The 20,000-nt window shown below is 36.5% G+C and overlaps 2 protein-coding genes across 2 annotated transcripts in view; one reads left to right on the top strand and one right to left on the bottom strand.

Moving 5' to 3' along the window:
• The window catches only part of ROCK1 (Rho associated coiled-coil containing protein kinase 1), a 647,994-nt gene that overhangs the window by 432,422 nt on the left and 195,572 nt on the right, over window positions 1–20,000 (bottom strand). The window lies entirely within an intron of this gene.
• Window positions 13,439–20,000, top strand: part of GREB1L (GREB1 like retinoic acid receptor coactivator) — a 147,546-nt gene continuing 140,984 nt past the window's right edge. The window contains exon 1 of the mRNA XM_049770188.1: window positions 13,439–13,540. The gene's annotated coding sequence lies outside the window, so the exon portion shown is untranslated. The remainder of the gene's footprint in view (window positions 13,541–20,000) is intronic.

Genomic DNA, 20,000 nt, shown 5'->3' with positions numbered 1-20,000 from the left:
TACTGATTTAATATAAGTTGATTACCTTGAAAATACTTGTGGTATAAACATACATGTATACATATGTATAATACAGTCCAGGTTTATGCTAGAACTATGAAAAATGATGTAGGGATTACAATGAGAAAGATAAATATGAGTAAAGTATTAAAACTGTCTAAAAATTTAGGTGAAGTGGGACAGATCATTTGAACAAAGACTCAGATTTTGGTGTGGTCTTATTTGAATGATTAACAATAAAATTAAATTAATAGGAATAAGTATTTCATATTGGACTACAATAAGAGACGAGGTTGTATAGACACAGATAATGAAAGTTTTCAAACTTATTGTTACAGTTTGAAATCTGTATTCATTTTAGGGATTATCAAATTTGAACTCTGTCTATGTCATTATGGAAAACCTTTTAAGGCAATAAGCAAGCTTTTATAGATAAATTTGGCAAAGTCACCTACTGATGGTAGTAAAAATTAATATCTGGGGCCAGAGCAGTCGTATAACAGCAGGGCACTTGCCTTGCACTCGTACCATCCTAAGTTCAATTATCCCCCAAGGACTGCCAGGAATGGTCTCTGAGTGCAGAGACAGAGTGAGCTCAGAATGAGCATAGAGCCATTCCTGGGGGTGTCCCCAGACTAAACTAAACAATAAGATATCTGAAGATTATTAAGAACAAATTGTACTGATAGATTTTACTATGTTCATTATAAACTATTTGTCACTATATCTAATACAGTAAGCTTACAAAAGTAAAAAGGCATCACTTGTTAAATTATAAAGCCAATGTTTCTCAAATATAAAATGTTAAGTGAAAATAAGTAATAGTAATAGTGATGGTGATAACAATAAAGAAATATAGGAATTAGTTATATTTGAAGTATTCATAAATATATATCCTTTGGCTAAGATCAAGTGTAAAGTAAGCATAAAAATTTCAAGTTACTTTATTGTAGAAAGTTGGAAAATGAAGATTTTAGAAAAAAAATCACACCCGATAGTCAATTTGTGCTTTTTGTGATTTATATAATCCTCTGAGTGTATATTTTCTTTTTGTTATATTGTTTATGCTTTTTACCTTTTTACATAATATGTTATTTTAAAATGTATTTTTATATAGTATGATTATATTTTTATGTCAGGAATATTGACTCCAGGCTTGAGAGATAGAGCACATAGGTACTTGCTTTGCATGCTGACTTCCTGGGTTTGATCTCCGACTTCCCTGAGCATTGCCTGGAATGATTCCTGGGTGCAGAGTTAGGAGTAACCCCTGAGAACTGCTGGATGTGTTCCAAGACTCAAAATGTATATTCTTATATATATCATGTGTAATATATATTGACTCATAGTATTCAATTTATTGGTAGATTTATTAATATTAAATAAATAATTGAACATGAAGCATGTGGTAGGAACTCAATAAATGGTAGTAGCTATTACTATTACTATAATGCATGTAACTGTTTCCATATTGATAGATTATTAGATTGTTCCCAAAGGTGAAGACCTTAATGTTTTGCTTTTAATACCTATAATAGACTATTTTTACTAACTAGAAACATTTCTTATTGTTTTTCATTTTATTTGTGCTAGATGTTAAATATAGAGCTAGACAGGTAATATTTGCCTTGTACTTTTCTTGAGAGACAGGTAAGCATTTGCCTTGCATATGGCTGACCCAGGTTTAATCACCAGCACAACAAAGATTCCCTGAGCACTGCCAGAAGTAAATCCTAAGCACCTCTAGGTATCTAATCTAAGTTGTTCCTTATGGGTCACTTAAATTATCATTTTAGTATTAATAAGTAAATTATTTTTTCTTTTATTGTTTTATAATTTCTCTTGTCATATAATGATTCTGATAGGTAATAAAGTGTTTTTGTTTATGAGCTACTCCAAGCTGTGCTCAGTACTTACTCCTGATTTTGTACTCAGGAATAATTCCTGAGAGTGCTAGGAGAACCATATGTGGTGCCAGTGATCAAAATGGGATCTGTTACATACTAGGCAAGTACTATGTCTTTGGCCTAATAAAGTCTTTTTTTGATTGTCACCATGAGCTGTACATTTTTGTGGCCAGTCTTATATTTATAGCATTAAATTATTCAAACAATATTCTTTTTTGTGGGGAGGGAAAACCACTCAGGTTACTCCTGGCTCTGTGCTCAGAAATCATATCTGGCAGGCTTGGGGGATCATATGGCATGCTGGGGATTGAACCCTGGTCCATACTAGGTCGGCCACATGCAAGGTAAATGCCCTACCTCTGTGCTATTATTCCGGCCCCTCAAACAATGTTCTTAAGCAATATTCTTAAACAATATTCTTAAGCTCCTTATGTAGAAGGTTCTATTATAAATGTTAGTTTCTATGGTTGGGGAAAAAGAAAAAACAGAAAAAAGACAATTTCTATTCTCATGTTGATAAAAAATCAACAAAGACAAAACTTAATAATTAATCATACAGATTATATTGCCCAAAAGTGAGTTGTTTAGGAGAAGATGAATAAGGGTCTATGAGAGCTTTCAGTAAAGGTCAGAGGTGATCAGGGAAGCGATTTCTTGAGTTGAGATCTGAAGGAGAAGGGATTTAACTAGGCGAAAGTGAATGAGAGTGGCAAAGAAATTGGTGTTTAACCTGGTTGATCATTGTTGCTGGAACACAGCCTTTTGGAAGAAAGAGCGCAGGATAAGGTTGGAGAGATAAGCAGTGGATATTTACAAAGTTGACTTCTGTCCTGAGCAATAAGCATTAGAATAATTTTATTTGCACTGAAATCCAAAGAAATGATTGGAGGGTACCAGAGAGGAACCAATTTGGCAAATTGTGCTTGTTTTTGGTAGGAAGCCTCAGTACCTACCCAGAAGGGCCTCCCTAGGCAACTGCTTTAGTATTCTTGCAGTATAATGACTGTTTTCTCTTAGCACAAGTGCTCATGGCAGAAACCATGATATCTTTTCTGATCTTGGAATCCCACACTGTCATTTGTTTAATGTTTTGTTGAATATGCAAGTCAACCATAACAGTGCGGAAAGAGCTTATACAGGCGATGAGAATCATTCAGTCTATCTTGAAAGATGGTATCATACACTGAACCCTATGAACTCCATTTCATTGCCAGTAGAGTACTATGGTAGTGCAAAAAAAATTGAGAAATTGTACAAGAAGTTTGGGAAAACAGAAAAATTATGAAGCGAAAAGAAGGGAAGTTATAAGAAATTCACTGAGAGGGCTTGTTAAATGTGGACTAAAAATGTTTTTTTTATTTTAGTGACATGGATTTAATGGCCTGAAACTTTTCATAATATGATTTAAACATTTAATATTTTCCTTTGTAGCTTCTTCCTCCTGTCTTTGATAATCAGTCATGTGATTTTTGCATTTTTGATAAATCCCACTTAATTTCATTGGAAATGAAAGTTTATTTTTTTTTGAGAAAAATTATAACATCACTTGATGGCCTTTTGGCTAAGATCAAGTGGAAAAATATTATAACATGTTTCTCCAAAGAAAGACAGCATGGGGTGATAGCTCAGCAGTAGGGCGTTTGTCTTGCACACGGCTGACCCAGGACCAACCCCAGTTCAATCCCTGGCATTCCATACAGTCCCCAAGCCAGCCAGGAGTGATTTCTGAGCACTAGGCTAGGAGTAACTCCTGAGCACCATTGGGATGTGGCCCAAAAAACAACGCCCCCTGAAAAAAGACAGCAAGTTCCTCTATGTGTGTAAATTACCTTTACATCACCAAAATGAAGTTTAGAAATTTAGAAAAATCACATATGATTAGGATGATTCGTCTGCATTATTTTTATTATTGCTATTGTGATGGATTAATCCCACACACACAGTACCACCATAGTATTTTCAATCAGGAATATATTACTTTTTGTCCATATTAATGACTTAAAATGGATGCAAAAGACCAATGATGTGGCCATAGTAGTAGTGTAGTAGAGCTAAAAACCACAAGCTTGAACACCCAAATTTTATAATTATACATTAACACTAAATCAAGTTGCATACCCATTCAAACTGTGTTAAAAATATTGATTTAAGGGGCCAGAGTGATAATACAGAGTGTATAGTGCTTATAACCCAGGTTTGATCCCCTGCATTTCATATGGTCCCCTGAGCCTGCAGAGAGTGATTTCTGAGTGCAGAGCCAGAAGTAACCCCTGAGTACCACTGGGTGTGGGCCAAAATCGAAAAAGGAAGGAAGGAAGGAAGGAAGGAAGGAAGGAAGGAAGGAAGGAAGGAAGGAAGGAAGGAAGGAAGGAAGGAAGGGACAGAGGGAGGGAGGGAGGAAGGAAGGAAGGAAGGAAGGAAGGAAGGAAGGAAGGAAGGAAGGAAGGAAGGAAGGAAGGAAGGAAAGAAGGAAGGGACAGAGGGAGGGAGGGAGGAAGGAAGGAAGGAAGGAAGGAAGGAAGGGACAGAGGGAGGGAGGAAGGAAGGAAGGAAGGAAGGAAGGAAGGAAGGAAGGAAGGAAGGAAGGAAGGAAGGAAGGAAGGGAGGGAGGGAGGGAGGGAGGGAGGGAGGGAGGAAGGAAGGAGAGAATGAGAGAAAGGAAAGGAAAAAGGAAAGGAAAGGAAATTCAAAGTTAGCTGGAGAGATAGCATGGAGTTAAGGCGTTTGCTTTGCATGCAGAAGGACGTGGTTCGAATCCCGGCATCCCGTATGCTCCCCTGAGCCTGCGGGGGCGATTTCTGACCGTGGAGCCAGGAGTAGCCCCTGAGCACTGCTGGGTGTGACCCAAAAACCAAAAAAAGAAAAAAAAAAGAAAAGAAAATACAAAGTTATTTTTAAATAAATAAATACTGATTTAAAACATTTTAAATTTAATAGTCCCCTCTATCACTTTCTTTACTGTTCAGTTTTATAGTAGTGATACACATTTTATAACACATTTCCAGGTTTTAGCATGGTCATTTTGAAAAATAGTGTCATGGTAAGAAACTACCTCTTCCTTCAGTTATCCCAAGATGAGATTCTTACCAGACAGGAACTATTTCTTCTTTGAGGTCAAAATGATCAAACAATCTATTGCACTGAATAAATATTTAATGAAGATTGAATATTTCCTCTGTAGTGGATCAATTACTCTTGTTGATTCTCTGGGGGAGCTTTTTTTTTTTTAATCATTGTAGTAGGTTAAAAAAAATTGGTTTTCCTGGATATTATTATTAGTATCAAAGTTTCAGTGAAATAAAAATTCAGACCCCTTAGTGTTCTTCAATTGTCCCTTCTTTTAGTTTTTGTAATTTCATTCTCATTTATAAAAGCTGAGATTGATTGATACAGGAGATGCAATAAACTCATTTGCTATGAGTATTGTTTTTTTTTTAGAATTTGTGCTCTTTGGAATACTAATTATGAAAAAAATGGCTCAGAAAGTATAAGGATGTACATTTTAATAAGAGAAATTAAGGAATTTTTATTGGTAAATACCTCTTCTGACATGTTTTCCTTTAATTAATTTGTTTATTTAAGTTATATACTAACTTGTATTCTTTGAACAATTCTTTTTTTTTTTTTTGGGGGGGCCACACCCGTTTGATGCTCAGGGGTTACTCTTGGCCATGTGCTCAGAAGTCGCTCCTGGCTTGGGGGGACCATATGGGACTCCGGGGAATCGAACCACGGTCCGTCCTCGAACCACGGTCTGTCCTAGCGCTTGCAAGGCAGACAGACACCTTATCTCTAGTGCCACCTTCCCGGCCCCCTTTGAACAATTCTTGACTGATACTAAATTTAAATGAAATATATTCATATTGGCCTGTATATTTTCAAGTTTTAAAACTGGTATTGGAAATATTGGAATCATTTTATGAAAGTTGATAATGTGATATTCAGATGGAATCCTTTAAAAATAACCTCATTTAAATTAAAATAAAAAACAAATAAAAGGTAAATAAAAAGAAACATGTTTTTCTCTTTCAACACTAGGAAACATGTAAACAACATTTTTAAAGAAAGAATTTATGCCAAGTGATAGAATAGTCTTTTTTTTTTTTAAGGGGGTCCACACCCCAGTGGCTCTAAGACTTATTTCTGGCTCTGACCTCAGAAATGACTCCTGGTGTGCTTGGGGGATCATATGGGATGCCAGGGATAGAACCTGGGTCGGCTATGTGCAAGGCAAATACCCTACATCAGGGTTCTCAAACTCGCGGCCAGCGGGCCGTTTGCGGCCCTCCGTACATTTTGTGGCCCGCGGCCGGCCTTCAAATATCGCAGTATTCGCGATTATTCGCTTACCGAATAATCGCAATAAAAATCGCATTAGTGGGCCCGGAGAGATAGCACAGCGGCGTTTGCCTTGCAAGCAGCCGATCCAGGACCAAAGGTGGTTGGTTCGAATCCCGGTGTCCCATATGGTCCCCCGTGCCTGCCAGGAGCTATTTCATTTCTGAGCAGACAGCCAGGAGTAACCCCTGAGCACCGCCGGGTGTGGCCCAAAAAAACAAAACAAAAAAAAAAAAATCGCATTAGTAAGAAAAAAATCGCATTAAACATTCGCATACCCCGAGCAGTTCCGTTCGGGGCATGCAAATGTTTAATGTGATATTTTGCGATTTTTTTTTTCTTACTAATGCGATTTTTTATTGCGAATATTCGGTAAGCGAAATCCCTTATGCGGCCCTGCTTCACCCCGACTTTGCCTCCTGTGGCCCCCAGGTAAATTGAGTTTGAGACCCCTGCCCTACATGCTATGCTGTCTCCCTGGCCTCAATAAAATATTCATTTTTGAAGGAGTAACTTAATGTGTTTCAGATTTTTGTTTGTTTTTGTTTTGGGGTCACACCCAGTGACGCTCAGGGGTTCCTCCTGGCTATGCACTCAGAAATCACTCCTGTCTTGGGGGACCATATGGGACCCTGGGGATCAAACCCAGGTCTGCCCTGAGTCAGCCGCGTGCAAAGCAAGTGCCCTACTGCTATGCTTTTGCGCCGGCCCCCTGTGTTTTACTTTGATAGCTCCTGGAACCTCTATTTTAATTTTACTAACTGTTGACATTATTTGATGCATATTTTATTAGAAAATGATTGTGTATGTGTAGTTATAGTTCATATTTGATAACAAGGGTAGAATAAACCAATTGGGTGATAGTGGTGTGATAACTGTCTTTAAGGTTATTTTTGACCCAGAAGTCTATGACCTATGAAATCTCTACTTTTTCCTGAGTAAGATATTTGTACAATGTAAGAACTTACATTTAGATAAACACCACTGCAAGGATTTGGATGATGTGACCCAAAACCTAAATGAATATGTCTCAAGATGATCCTGATAGTAATATATATATAAGAGAGAGGCTAAAGTTAAGGGACTTTCATTTCTTTCTCAACTTAAAACAAAGAGAACTTGAAATTTAACCTGGTATTTTCAATGCTCTGATTACTCAGCAGCATTCCATTTAGTGAAAGCAATGCCCAAAAAGCTGCACTAATGAAGTTGAGACTTGGAGGGGGAGGGTTCAAATCAGGGAAGGGAAGCACCTTAGTCTTAGGGTTCTGTCTAGAGACCAAATGGAAGATAAATCACTGCTAGCCACCTCTCTTATTATTGAAATGGTTCAACCCTGGGGTTTAACTGTGGACTTACAGGGTTTTGAAGTGCAAATTGGAGGATAAAGGAAAGACTCTCTAAGGGCTTAGTTTTGTTGGATTTTTTTTTCCCTGTATAGATTTCTGGTACTGTTTGTGATCTGGAAGGAGCCTCTTAAAAAGACAAGTTGTTTTGTTTTATTTTTAATCAGTCAGGCAATAAGAACTTTCCAGAAGGGTGTATTTTTCTTGCTGTTTTATTTCAAAATAGATTATTTAACTGGGTCTTTTGGTGGTGTTTTGGTTTTAGGTATTTGGGGGTGCTTTTACAATGTAACCATCATTTCAAGGTCAAGTCTCTCTCTTGGTGCCAAAACTTGAGTGTTGAATAATGTTCTTACTGGTTAATATTTGGGAGAAGGGAATTACTTAGGATTAGGGTTTATTAACAAAATTGTCTAATTGAAAATTAAGTTCATATTAGAACAAGTTCTTAATAATTGATTAAAAATCTATGATTACATAGTATGTTTTATTGAGTTTTATTATTATTATAATATTTCTTTTTATGCATTTTGTTTTCCAAAAGTTAAAATAAAACACAGAAATTTTGATTTGAAATAGTTGTATTATTTTATTTAAATAGCTACATAGACATATTTGAGGCAATAAGGAAGAATGAGATCTGTTGGTTTTTTTTTTATAGTTGAAGTATTTCTATTTTACCCCAGGAATAATTCAAGTACAGGAAGATAGCTCAAAGGACTGGAGTTCAACTCCAGGCTTATGCACAACTTGGGCTGTCTTAAAAGAGAGAGAAACCAGCTCAAAGTACTGCAAGGTGTGGCTTAAATCCCCAAATAATTCAAATACAGGCAATAAATATATTTGAAAACATGTATTTTCAGTGAAAATGTAGGTGAGAAAAATCTTTAGTGACTCCAAAGAAAAATAATTATAGCTAAAATGTTCTTTGTGGGAAAAGAAACTAGAGGAAGAATAAAATAATTAAAGAAACGCCATTACAAATGCCTATACTTCTTAGAAATTTATTTGACAGAACTTTTCATGAGCATTTGGCTCTTTAATTTATATTAGATGTAGATATTTTTTACCATTTATCCCATGTAAAAGTTATGAGTTTAGCTGCAACAAAATTTTTCCCGTGTTTTTTCTCACAGATTTTTCTGTTACTTGACATCTATTAGAAAAATGGACTGTTAATTTCCATAATTGGCATTGATCGCATTGTGTTCTTGTTTTTGTTTTTTGTTTTTGTTTTGTTTTGTTCTTTTTGGTTTTTGGGTCACACTCGGCAGCGCTCAGGGGTTACTCCCAGCTCTACGCTCAGAAATCGCCCCTGGCAGGCGCGGGGCTCCATATGGGACACCGGGATTTGAACTACTGTCCTTCTGCATGCAAGGCAAATGCCTTACCTCCATGCTATCTCTTCGGCCCCCACATTGTGTTCTTTTTTTTGTGGTTTTTGGGTCACACCCGGCAGTGCTCAGGGATTATTCCTGGCTCCAGGCTCAGAAATTGTTCCTGACAGGCACGGGGGACCATATGGGACGCCGGGATTCGAACCGATGACCTCCTGCATGAAAGGCAAACGCCTTACCTCCATGCTATCTCTCCGGCCCCTACACATTGTGTTCTTAATTGATCATTAAATCAAGAATTGTTTTTTATTAATCTTCAAAATTTTCTTTTCACTGTATCTACCTATATATTAGAATAAATTTAAAGAGTTTAAATAATTATTACTGCCTAAAGATTTAAAACAAAATGCTTAAACAAACATAACTCTAGATGGCATCAGGTAGGTAGGTCCCTTGAGAAGAGAGCTGTAGTCTTTCTCAGAATTCTCTTGTTAACTGTCTTTTTTAACCCAAGTTGAAGGTTGTCTGAGGAATGACTAGTGATTCTTTTTCCTTATGAAATACACATATTGTTGAAATTGGATCACATGTGCTTTTTTAATTTCTAATGTATTTCTAAGTTGTAAAGCATTCGTTTTCCTTTCATAACATAGAATTGATTCAGCATTTCTGATTTCACATATTGTTTTATGTAAACAGGATGGTTAGGCTTAATAATGCTGTGTGAAATAGCCCCAGAGTCACTGAAATACACATGTGAATGAATTTCACTTTGATTATTGTGGAATAAAAGACACTTGACGAAGACCTTTTTTCCCAAGAACTTCTCTTTCCTCTTGGAAAGTGAATTGCCCCAATATAAATTGTGTGTGGAGGGAAAAGTGAGCTGCAGAGTGAAAAGGCAATCCACAAATAATCACTCTTTTCTGCCTTTGATTGTGTCAGATTTTTTTGTGTGTGTGGCAATTGTTTTCTTTTTCACTTTAGAAGAGGTTTATGGTCCAATGTCTGTCAAGTCAGCCTCTGTCTTAAGGTTGCAGTTGTATTTCTCTCCAGAGTTCCTAGAGGTGATGTTATCTTTTGTTCACTCAGCAGTGTGGTGGTTCCTGAGAGCATCTGTCACTTTAGGCATTACAAGATGGATGGGTCTCCAGTGAACTGCTGGTTCAAGCAAATGGTGAAAATAAGAAAAGACAAGGGGCTAAAGGGGCTGCAGAGAGGACAGACAACAAGAAAATACTGTTAGAAATCAAGAGTAAGCAGAGTAATCGAGGAAGAGAAAGCAAAGATGGATTGTATGTCATTTTATACATACTTTGGAAATAGAGATCTGTTGGTGGCTACCATGGTCTGAGGGGGACGTCTCTGCTTTGTGGTAAACAATTCTTTGCTTTGATTTGCCAAATGTGTTTTGGATTTGGACAGGAAAATCTTGGAAAGAGCGAAATAACCATGATGTGAAATGTTTTATGTGAAGACTTTGATATTTGCAGAACTGATACAGCTTTTTTTTAATGTAAAGATTGAAGAATCTTTCAGCTTTATATTTTTCTTTATATTTTATATTATTTTATATCTATCCTCTTTCTCTTTCTTGCAAGCTTCTGAGCAATTAGATATTTAAATGTTTGGAAAGTTTTAGCTATATAATTTAAATATCATTACTGTTCTTTGGTATTTATGCAGGGGGATTCTGAAATTCTCTGCTTGTGCCTTGGGGAAGTTAGAGGCAGATATTAAATTATTTTAAGTAATCTTTCACTTAATTGAATTGGGTCTTTGATGAAAGAAAGAAATATGCCAGTTATTGATCTAATGAAACAAGATAAGATGAGATTTTATGTTATAATTAGAAATTAATTTTGTTGGTGAAATCAAAATTTGTAAATTCTGATTGACAAAGTCCTTCCTGGTAAGAGAAGGAAAAGGGTGGAGATGAGGTCAGGGAGTAAGAAAGTGTTTGGCTGTGGAGAGATGATATGAATGAAAAAATGATTTTGTCAAACTTTTTGGCATTTGTCTATGAAGAAGAGTGTAGGTTGAAAGGCAAAGAAATTAAGATGATTAGAAGCTTTAAGCTATACAAATGGTAGAGTATCTTCCTTCCTGATGGGTGTAAATAATAGATGAAAGAGTAAGAGTGACAACAAAGGATCTGGTCGTTTTAGAGAATGTGTGCAGCTTGAATAGAGGTCTGTGGCCCAGGGCCAAAGGTCTTAGCTTTGATTGTAATTAGAAGAAAATACAAAAATGTCATTACTAGCAGGTGAAGTGTGCAGCACGTGGCCCAAAATTAACAATTTTAGACTCTGAAGCTATTGGAATTGGATTACTGACCTTTTTTTTTTTTTTTAAATCATTAAAGGTCCTTGTGGAGTCATATAGTTTCATTGACAGTAATGCAGTTTGACCTTGTTGACCATATGGGGTAATCTTGGGTTTGGATGAAGGTAGTAAGATTCCTGCCTTACAAAAAAAAAAGAGAGAGAGAAAGAATAAGAAAGAAAAAGAAAGAAAGAAAGAAAGAAAGAAAGAAAGAAAGAAAGAAAGAAAGAAAGAAAGAAAGAAAGAAAGAAAGAAGGAAGGAAGGAAGGAAGGAAGGACGGAAGGAAGGAAGGAAGGAAGGAAGGAAGGAAGGAAGGAGAAAATCTCTGTATATCTGTATATGTATTGGTAGGAAATCATGAGCTTGAAACTCTGGGTCTTGCTTTTGTAATTGTTCATTTACCTGAAGACATTTTTTTGTCAGCAAGTGAGATAAGATAGGTACAATTTATTCAGAATCTAAAATGGTTCTTTTCTCTCTTTTAAAATGGAGTAAGGAGAAAATAAAATGCATACTATATTTTAAGAAAAATAAATTAACATTGGTTTATATATTTTAATTCTAAAATAAATACTGAAATGAGCAAATGCTTAGAAAATATGTCCTTTCTTAGATACCCAAAGGAATAAGATCTAAGTTATGTGTAAAAATCAATGACAAATAGTTTTTACTTCATTTGTGGCTTTTTGGTTGTATTTCCTATTTTTCTATGCAGTTGTTTGAATTGACTGAACACAGTATACTTAGAAAATAGAATACTATGATTACTATACTTTCCAATCAGGTTATGTAATTGTGATTATTTAGTTTAATTTTTTTTTTTTTTTTTGGTTTTTGGGCCACACCCGGTAACGCTCAGGGGTTACTCCTGGCTATGCGCTCAGAAGTTGCTCCTGGCTTGGGGGACCATATGGGACACCGGGGGATCGAACCGCGGTCCGGTCCGTCCAAGGCTAGCGAAGGCAAGGCAGGCACCTTACCTTTAGTGCCACCGCCCGGCCCCCTAGTTTAATTTTTTTAAGAATATATTTCTCAAACACATAGGAAATAATTTTGTTGATTTTTTTGGATGTTATTAAAGCACTAGTTTCAAAATGTACAAAATAATTACAACCAATATTAACATAAGTGTTGGTAGTTCTTGAAGATATATTTTTGTCAAGCAACAGAGAGTATGAATTTAACTTCTTAGAATAAAAATTTTACTTTTCTCTAACTGTATCCATTAAAATAATCTGAGAACTTTTAATGTTATGGTAACACCTGTCAGAAAGGGTTGGCATGGGCCTGGAGAGATAGCACAGCGGCGTTTGCCTGGCAAGCAGCTGATCCAGGACCAAAGGTGGTTGGTTCGAATCCCGGTGTCCCATATGGTCCCCTGTGCCTGCCAGGAGCTACTTCTGAGCTTCTGAGCAGACAGCCAGGAGTAACCCCTGAGCATCGCCGGGCATGGCCCAAAAACCAAAAAAAAAAAAAAAAGAAAGGGTTGGCACAATTATTTATTCTATTTACAGTTACTGGGGGTATGACCCCAGCTATGCTCAGGGCTTACTCCTGGCTCTGTATACAGCTAATACTGAAAGTACTCAATGGGCAGTATGTGATACCAGGGATCTAGGAACAGGTCAGTTGAGGTAACTGTCTTACTATTTTATTGCTGCACTATATCTCTGGCCCCAGGAAGAGAATCTTACAATGGCTTTTCCCATTTTGGAATAAGCCTCTGTTCTCTCAAGAGCATATATTTTTCTCTTTCCCTCCCTTTATTAGAAATTAGGGTTGAAAGCTAGCTCAAGGGGCTGAGAATATACTTTGCATGCTGGAGGCCTGGGCTTGTTCCCCATACTGTGTGGCCTTTCAAGCATCACCAGAAGCTATTTCTGAACAGAGAGTAAGGAGTATCCATGAGCACTTCCAGGTGTGGCCAAAAAAAGAGTAGACTTTATTGAGTGTATATAATTAATAGTAATTATTTGGGGAATATTTGAGAAAGGAATGTATCTATATTTGTCCATCATGATGTATATGAAATTATGTAAAACTCTGATGTCAGATTTTAAATAATTTTGTAGAATTACAAATATTGATTGTATTATAGAATATGTTAAATTTAGAAACAAATTTTATCTTACCTATTATCTTTTTATCTTTACCTATTTTTTATTTTTTGTTTTTGCAGGTGCAAAAAGCTTTAAAGAAGTAAAATCTAGGCACCAGGCTTTTTGAAGTGTTGACAGCCCAACATAATCATGAACGTGATTCAAAAATGTTAATAAATAAATCAAGGTATTGTATAATTATAATGTGTCCATCCCAAATTTTTCGAGATTAAATTTTTTAAGAAGTTACATCATGAATTTAAATAAAGTTACTATATTTGGCCCTTGAACTAAGTGGGGTCCTCTTCCATTTCCTCCCCTTCCAACTTTCTTTTCTCTCCCCTCCCTTTTTGACTCATCCAGAAAAAAATTTCAGCAATAAGGTTTTCTTTACTTCCGTAACAGTCCCTGTTTTTGTATGTTTTTTGTGTATTTCCAAAATATACAAACTAAGATAAGGATTTCACTTTTATTTCTCGTTGTTGATTATTGTTTGATCTTTCAGATTGTCTTGAGATACATCTAGATTGTAGACTTTTTCAGAAAAACTCAAAACATCTACTGACTTTATTGTTAAATGTTTTTATGAAACATATGTATATTCTAAAAGTTTTATGAGCAAGTTTTATTTTTCTGTTTAAGAAACTTAATTTAGAAAAAGAAATGGATGATATTGTTCTTATTTCTCTATCTCAAAAAAAAATAAAAAGTTTACTAAGAATTGAGAATTTAGGGATACAGTTCTAAGTAACTTGTCTATAAGGGCATAACCCAAGACTGTCTCTCTCCTTTTGGAAATTACAGCACGCTTAAATAGCCTGGCATTTCCAAGAAAGGCCAAAGATCTTTTCCACTTTTATGGCCCATCGTATCCTTTTGAGACCAAAAAGAACAAGAGGGTCATTGCCACTTCAGGCTGGCCCCTGTTTGTTCCTTCGTGGTGACCATGCAGATCCTGAAACCTAGGATTGGCTTAACATTTGTGCCTCAAACATCTGGAAAATGGTCAGAAAGGGTGCAGGGGAAACAGAAAAGAGGGGGAGAACTGTTGCGTTTTGTTACACCAGGTGCTAGGAGGAAGCAACATCCCCCTTTTTGATATGGGAGGCAAATTCTGTGGGCCCTGGAGTTAGGCTTCAACAATTGAAGAGGTCAAAGGACAGCTGAGTGGGGTCAGTGAGACACCATGGGGTGTATTTTGTTACTTAGTAAAAGGAGCAGCCTCCTAAAACCTTAAAGGATTCTCTTGAAAATCTATGTTGTGAAAAGGTTTTATGAGTCTCATGGCAAGAACTCCTGATTTATCTAAGGAATGCTTGCTTTTGTCTAATGGAAGGATAATCCTTACCAAATGTTGACGACTTCTATAAGAGTCACTATAAGTTTGAAAGAACAGTTGAGGTTTCAACTATTCTTACTTTGCAAAATGTTATCATTTAGTATTTCTCTTAATAAGGATTTTTGTACTGCAGAAATACCACCTTTATTCTTTCCACTTGGCAAAAAGTTTGTTTGCAGAATCGAGGGCTAGAAGAGAATGTAAGGAGGGAACCAGTATTAATTTTAAATTATTCTATAATTTTTGACTAACCCATAAATTATAAACCTTTAAAACACCAATGCTTGTTAACCTTAAAAAGTTACCTTTGGGGCCCGGAGAGATAGCACTGCGGTGTTTGCCTTGCAAGCAGCCAATCCAGGACCAAAGGTGGTTGGTTCGAATCCCGGTGTCCCATATGGTCCCCCGTGCCTGCCAGGAGCTATTTCTGAGCAGAGAGCCAGGAGTAACCCCTGAGCACCGCCGGGTGTGGCCCCCCAAAAAAATATTTAAATGTATATTTTGTAATAAAAACATAGTTGTTTAATAGAAATGGAATTCAATCTATAAGTAACCTTAAATCTTGTGTTTCCTTCTGTTGTCTCTTCCTGGTGTATTTCCTATACATTTTGTATTAGAAAAATCAATGTCAAAGTCAGTAACAGAATAAGAGAAGATATATAATAAAGAATTTTATCTTTAAAGGGAAATAGAGAAGGGAATGTGCATGTTGTAAGAGCTCTCTATCACAGTCCATGACTCAAGACACTCTTATGTGATTGCAGATACCTTTCAAAGATGTTGGCCACCTGGCAAATAGGTTGTAAAAAAAAAAAAAAAGAACTATTTATTTAAAGGAATTTGGCAATATCTTTAAGTTCCAAATCTTACACTATATATTTTGGTTATACACAGAGTACATATATATTTCAACATGAATAGTAAGAGGGAAAAGATGAGAAGTATATTAGTTATCTTACTGATAAAAAATTGAAATGTGTGAATTCTTGTGTGTAAATTTTGAGTCATATTTTAAAAATCACTCATTATAAAGTAGCATATACAAAAATGTAAGATTTAGTGTATGGTATCCTATGTATATTTTTCTCAAGGCTAAAGAAATCTAAATGTAGTACTGACTAATAATTGCCTAGAGAAAACCCACAGCTGTTTAGTAGCATTGAAATAGTAACAAAATTGACAAATACCATGAATTATATTAGTAAGAAAATTAAAAGATAAGACAGATGGAAAAATGGTGTAAAATTAAAGATAAAGAAATAAGAAATAAATACAATAATAGAATGTTCATAGCAGCTTTCAGTTTCCAGGTCCTTGTCTTTTAAGTACTCTCTGAATTACCCCAAATGGATGTTTTACAGGTTAAATAATTCTTTTTTTTTTTTTCAATTCCTCAATCAATCTGGTCTGGTAGCATCTAAGAAAATGCAATTTTTCTTATTTTAAGGCAGAATTTGATAAATGGTCTATTTTAAGATTTCTTTATTTTACTTATTGTGATAATTAGTAATTTTTCCCCTTTTTTTATACCTCTATTCTTACGAGTCATTCAGATACATTACAAAGGAAACTAGTTCCTGCTTCTAGATTTAGTGACAGAGAACTCTAAAAACAAAACAAAAGACTTTCAGAGGTCTTTAATGTGTTATCACTAATTATATTCCTCTGATTAATTTTTAAAACACTTTCCAAGTCAATTCTATGATCTCATTAAATGTGATAAAGTATTTAATGAAATTTAAAAAATTGATTACAATATATCTTTTGAGAATCTACTCTGCATTTGGGAAATTGGTTTTTGCCTCTGGCATTTTATGCAGATTTTAATCATTGTTGTGATAAAATCCCCAGGAGTTTGTTTTCTGAAGCCACAGAGACAACTTTTGAATATGACTGTCTAGATGGATGTGGTAAACTACACTGGAAGCATTTCTCATTATTTCATATTTTCTTTTCTGGATTATTGTCTCTCCTTCCTGTTGAAAAATTGGTCTCTGGTGACATGGTAGAGGTCACACTTTGCCTATTATTGTTTTGCTTCTTTGATCTTACACAGAGATTGCCTCTGGTAATTATACTAGTTCCAGAGAGTCTTGATGAGGTGTGTTTATTTTACAGAAGAATTTCTGGCATTTCAAGAAAGAAAGTAAAGATTTCTAGTAGAAACATGTAATTCCTTGTTACAAAGGAAGAATACTATTGTGTGTTATCTTTTAATTCTGATTAACTCTTTAATATTATGAAATTAGTCATATTACAATAATTATTTTCATATAATTAAAGGCATTTTATAGCCATAAGCATACTAGTAAAATGGATATTTTTAGAATCAACTTACTAGGACTGTTAGTATCTTAAAATACTTCTGCCTGCAAATATTGTCAAAAGAGTTTCATCCAGATTTAAAAGTACAATATTATTTATTTTGGGGGGCCTACACCTGTTGACGCTCAGGGGTTACTCCTGGCTGGGGGATTGAACTGTGGTTTGTCCTAGTTTAGTGCGTGCAAGGCAAAAAGTACAAAATTATTAACAGAAATGGGAAATTTTTTTATTTAATTTGTTTATATTTTCTAAAGATTTTCAGAAAGAAGGGTAAACAAAAATGAAATAAAAGCATCTTTGTTTTGAATATGTGGTTAATTTTGTGCTTTGGGTTAATGTACTTGGAAGGAGTTATATCCTCCAACCTTAATGATAACTTAGAGGGCTGGAGAGATAGCACAGTGGTAGGGCATTTGCCTTGCATGCAGCTGACCTGGGAGGGACCCTGTTCAATTCCCAGCATCCCATATGGCCCCCCAGCCTGGTGGGGGAGATTTCCAAATGCAGAGCCAAGAGTGACCCCTGAATGCCACTCGGTGTGACCCAAAAACCAATCAATTAAAAAATAAAATAAAGGTTTTTTTAAAATGATAATAAGACATGCTTAATATGTGAAGTATATCATTTTTTAAAGTTCAACTGCAGTTTTTTTTTGTTTTTTTTTTTTAATTATGAGAACAAGGGTGCAAAGAAAGAGGACAAGGTAAAGTTACAGTGGAAGGACAATCACCCATAACATAATTCTCAGAAGTCCCCTTGCTGATATCTTAACTTTGAAATTTCAGCCAAAGAACATTAAGATAAATAAGACAGAATCCATGTACAATTACTTTGTCCCTCAAGTCCCCAGATTGTAACACATTATAATATTTCTTAACAGTACACAAGGCAATCTAAAGCCATAAAACTTACGTAACTCCTTAAACATTACAGACATAGTATTTTCTTACATTTCCATATACATGCATATTAGCTTAAATTAACCTCAAATTTTAAGTGAGTTCTTTTTAAGGATTAGAGTCAAAGGAGCACAGTAAGAATGGTGTTAGAGTGGCAATTGTTGTTTGCATAGGCCCACCAAAATATGAGGGACATGGAAAGAAATAACCTTGGCCTAAGTACAAAGAGACCAGACCCCTGAAGTTTCCTGGCACAAGACCAAGTCTAGGCTCCAGGCAAGCTAGATCGTCCAATCCAATACATTGTCTGTAGTGCCAACACACTTTTATTTTTCAAACAGTCTCTGTTGTTGGTATCATGTTTCTGTATTAAAGATCCTGGAATCTGCATATCTTACATTGAAGTCAGGATGTGGAGCATCCTCTCCTTTCACCTCACAATCAAAGGGCAATGCAGGGAGCCCTGTCCTGTAAGCAGGTCGTTTTTGTTGTTAAGTCTTCTCAGTGTTAAGGGAAGTCTCTTTTAAGCAGGTCGAAGTCTGAGCAGTGTAGGTCTTCCGTGGTAGAGGATTGCTTCCAGGTGATGTTATAGACCAGCCTGGATGTTTCGTGGATGGCTTTCCTGGTTCAGGGGAGAATGGAATATGCCCTTTCTTCTGAGGTCTGTGCCAGGTCGTTATGTCAATGTTCAGGGTGTAAGGTCCCTTTGCACTACAAGATTTGTGTGTTCCAATCTCTATTAGATAGGATCTTATTTGTATTTATAGTATTTTCCCATTTTAATGTGCCTATGCAAATAAGAAGCAATGCCACATGGTGTTATTGGCGCATATGGGGGCCATAAGAACAATTACAATGATTCCCATGACATGGTTCAATCATAAGCATTAAACTGGGGGACTCTTCCACCAAAATTCCTTGTTAAACAGCTCAAAAAGAGAAGATAAAAAGTGGTTAGAATCATCACTGTATAAGACAACATTTAGTAAAAATTATAGCTGTCAGAGAAAAAACACAAAATATTCTAAAGAAATACGTGTCCATTTTATGTATCTTGAAACAGTTTGGGGTTGTCATACACAATGCACAGCTTTGGACTGTGATTACGATTGTACACTACTGAAGTTAAAAAGAGTAAACTAGGTTAGTGATGTTTGAGAGGGGGTTAGAGAGTTAAGGAGTAAAAAAGAGCTTTGTAGGGGTGTGGGAAAGGGGAGAATACAAAATAAACATTCTGTATACGGAAAACATAACATAAGAATAAGGAATATTCTGAATACATGAAGTACATGAAGTACTGTAGTTTTTGGATGCCTAGGGAGGAATTTCTCACCCCCTCCCCCCAGGGCCCGATTAACCAGGCGTGGCCCTGAAGACCCGCCTGGTGTGGGGGGAATCATGCTCGCCTGGACTAAGTGGTCAGCCCAGGGGTCCTATGGCTAGCTGTCCTGCCCAGAGCCCCCATCATACCAGTCAAAAGCCCACGAAATCCTGGCATGTGGAGTGTTCTGGGCCTAGCCGAGCCTCTGTAGTTTTTGGATGCCTAGGGAGGAATTTCTCACCCCCTCCCCCCAGGGCCCGATTAACCAGGCATGGCCCTGAAGACCCGCCTGGTGTGGGGGAATCATGCTCGTCTGGACTAAGTGGTCAGCCCAGGGGTCCTATGGCTAGCTGTCCTGCCCAGAGCCCCCAACATACCAGGCAAACACACCAAGAAATCCTGGCATTCGAAGTGTTCTGGGCCCAGCCGTCAACTGCAGTTTTAAACAAAACAAAACTCTAGTTTTCCTCTGAACTTACAATTTAATGGGGGAAATTAGATAAATATTAGACCTAACTAGAGTGACAAGTGCCTGTTTAAAAGTATAAATGAGGGACCGGACCAATAGCACAGCAGTAGGGCATTTACCTTGCATGCAGACGACCCTGGACAGACCCGGGTTCAATCCCTGGCATCCTATTTAGTCCTCTGACCCTGCCAGGAGCGGTTTCTGAATGTAGAGCCAGGAGAAAACTTTGAGCACCACAGGGTGTGCCCCCACACACACAAAAAAAAAGTAGAACTGTGAATATATGTTTTATTT

Source organism: Suncus etruscus, chromosome 3, assembly GCF_024139225.1.
Source record: "Suncus etruscus isolate mSunEtr1 chromosome 3, mSunEtr1.pri.cur, whole genome shotgun sequence".
Lineage (NCBI taxonomy): Eukaryota > Metazoa > Chordata > Mammalia > Eulipotyphla > Soricidae > Suncus > Suncus etruscus.
The sequence above is the reverse complement of the archived record's forward strand: the minus strand, read 5'-3'. Positions and strand labels throughout refer to the sequence as shown.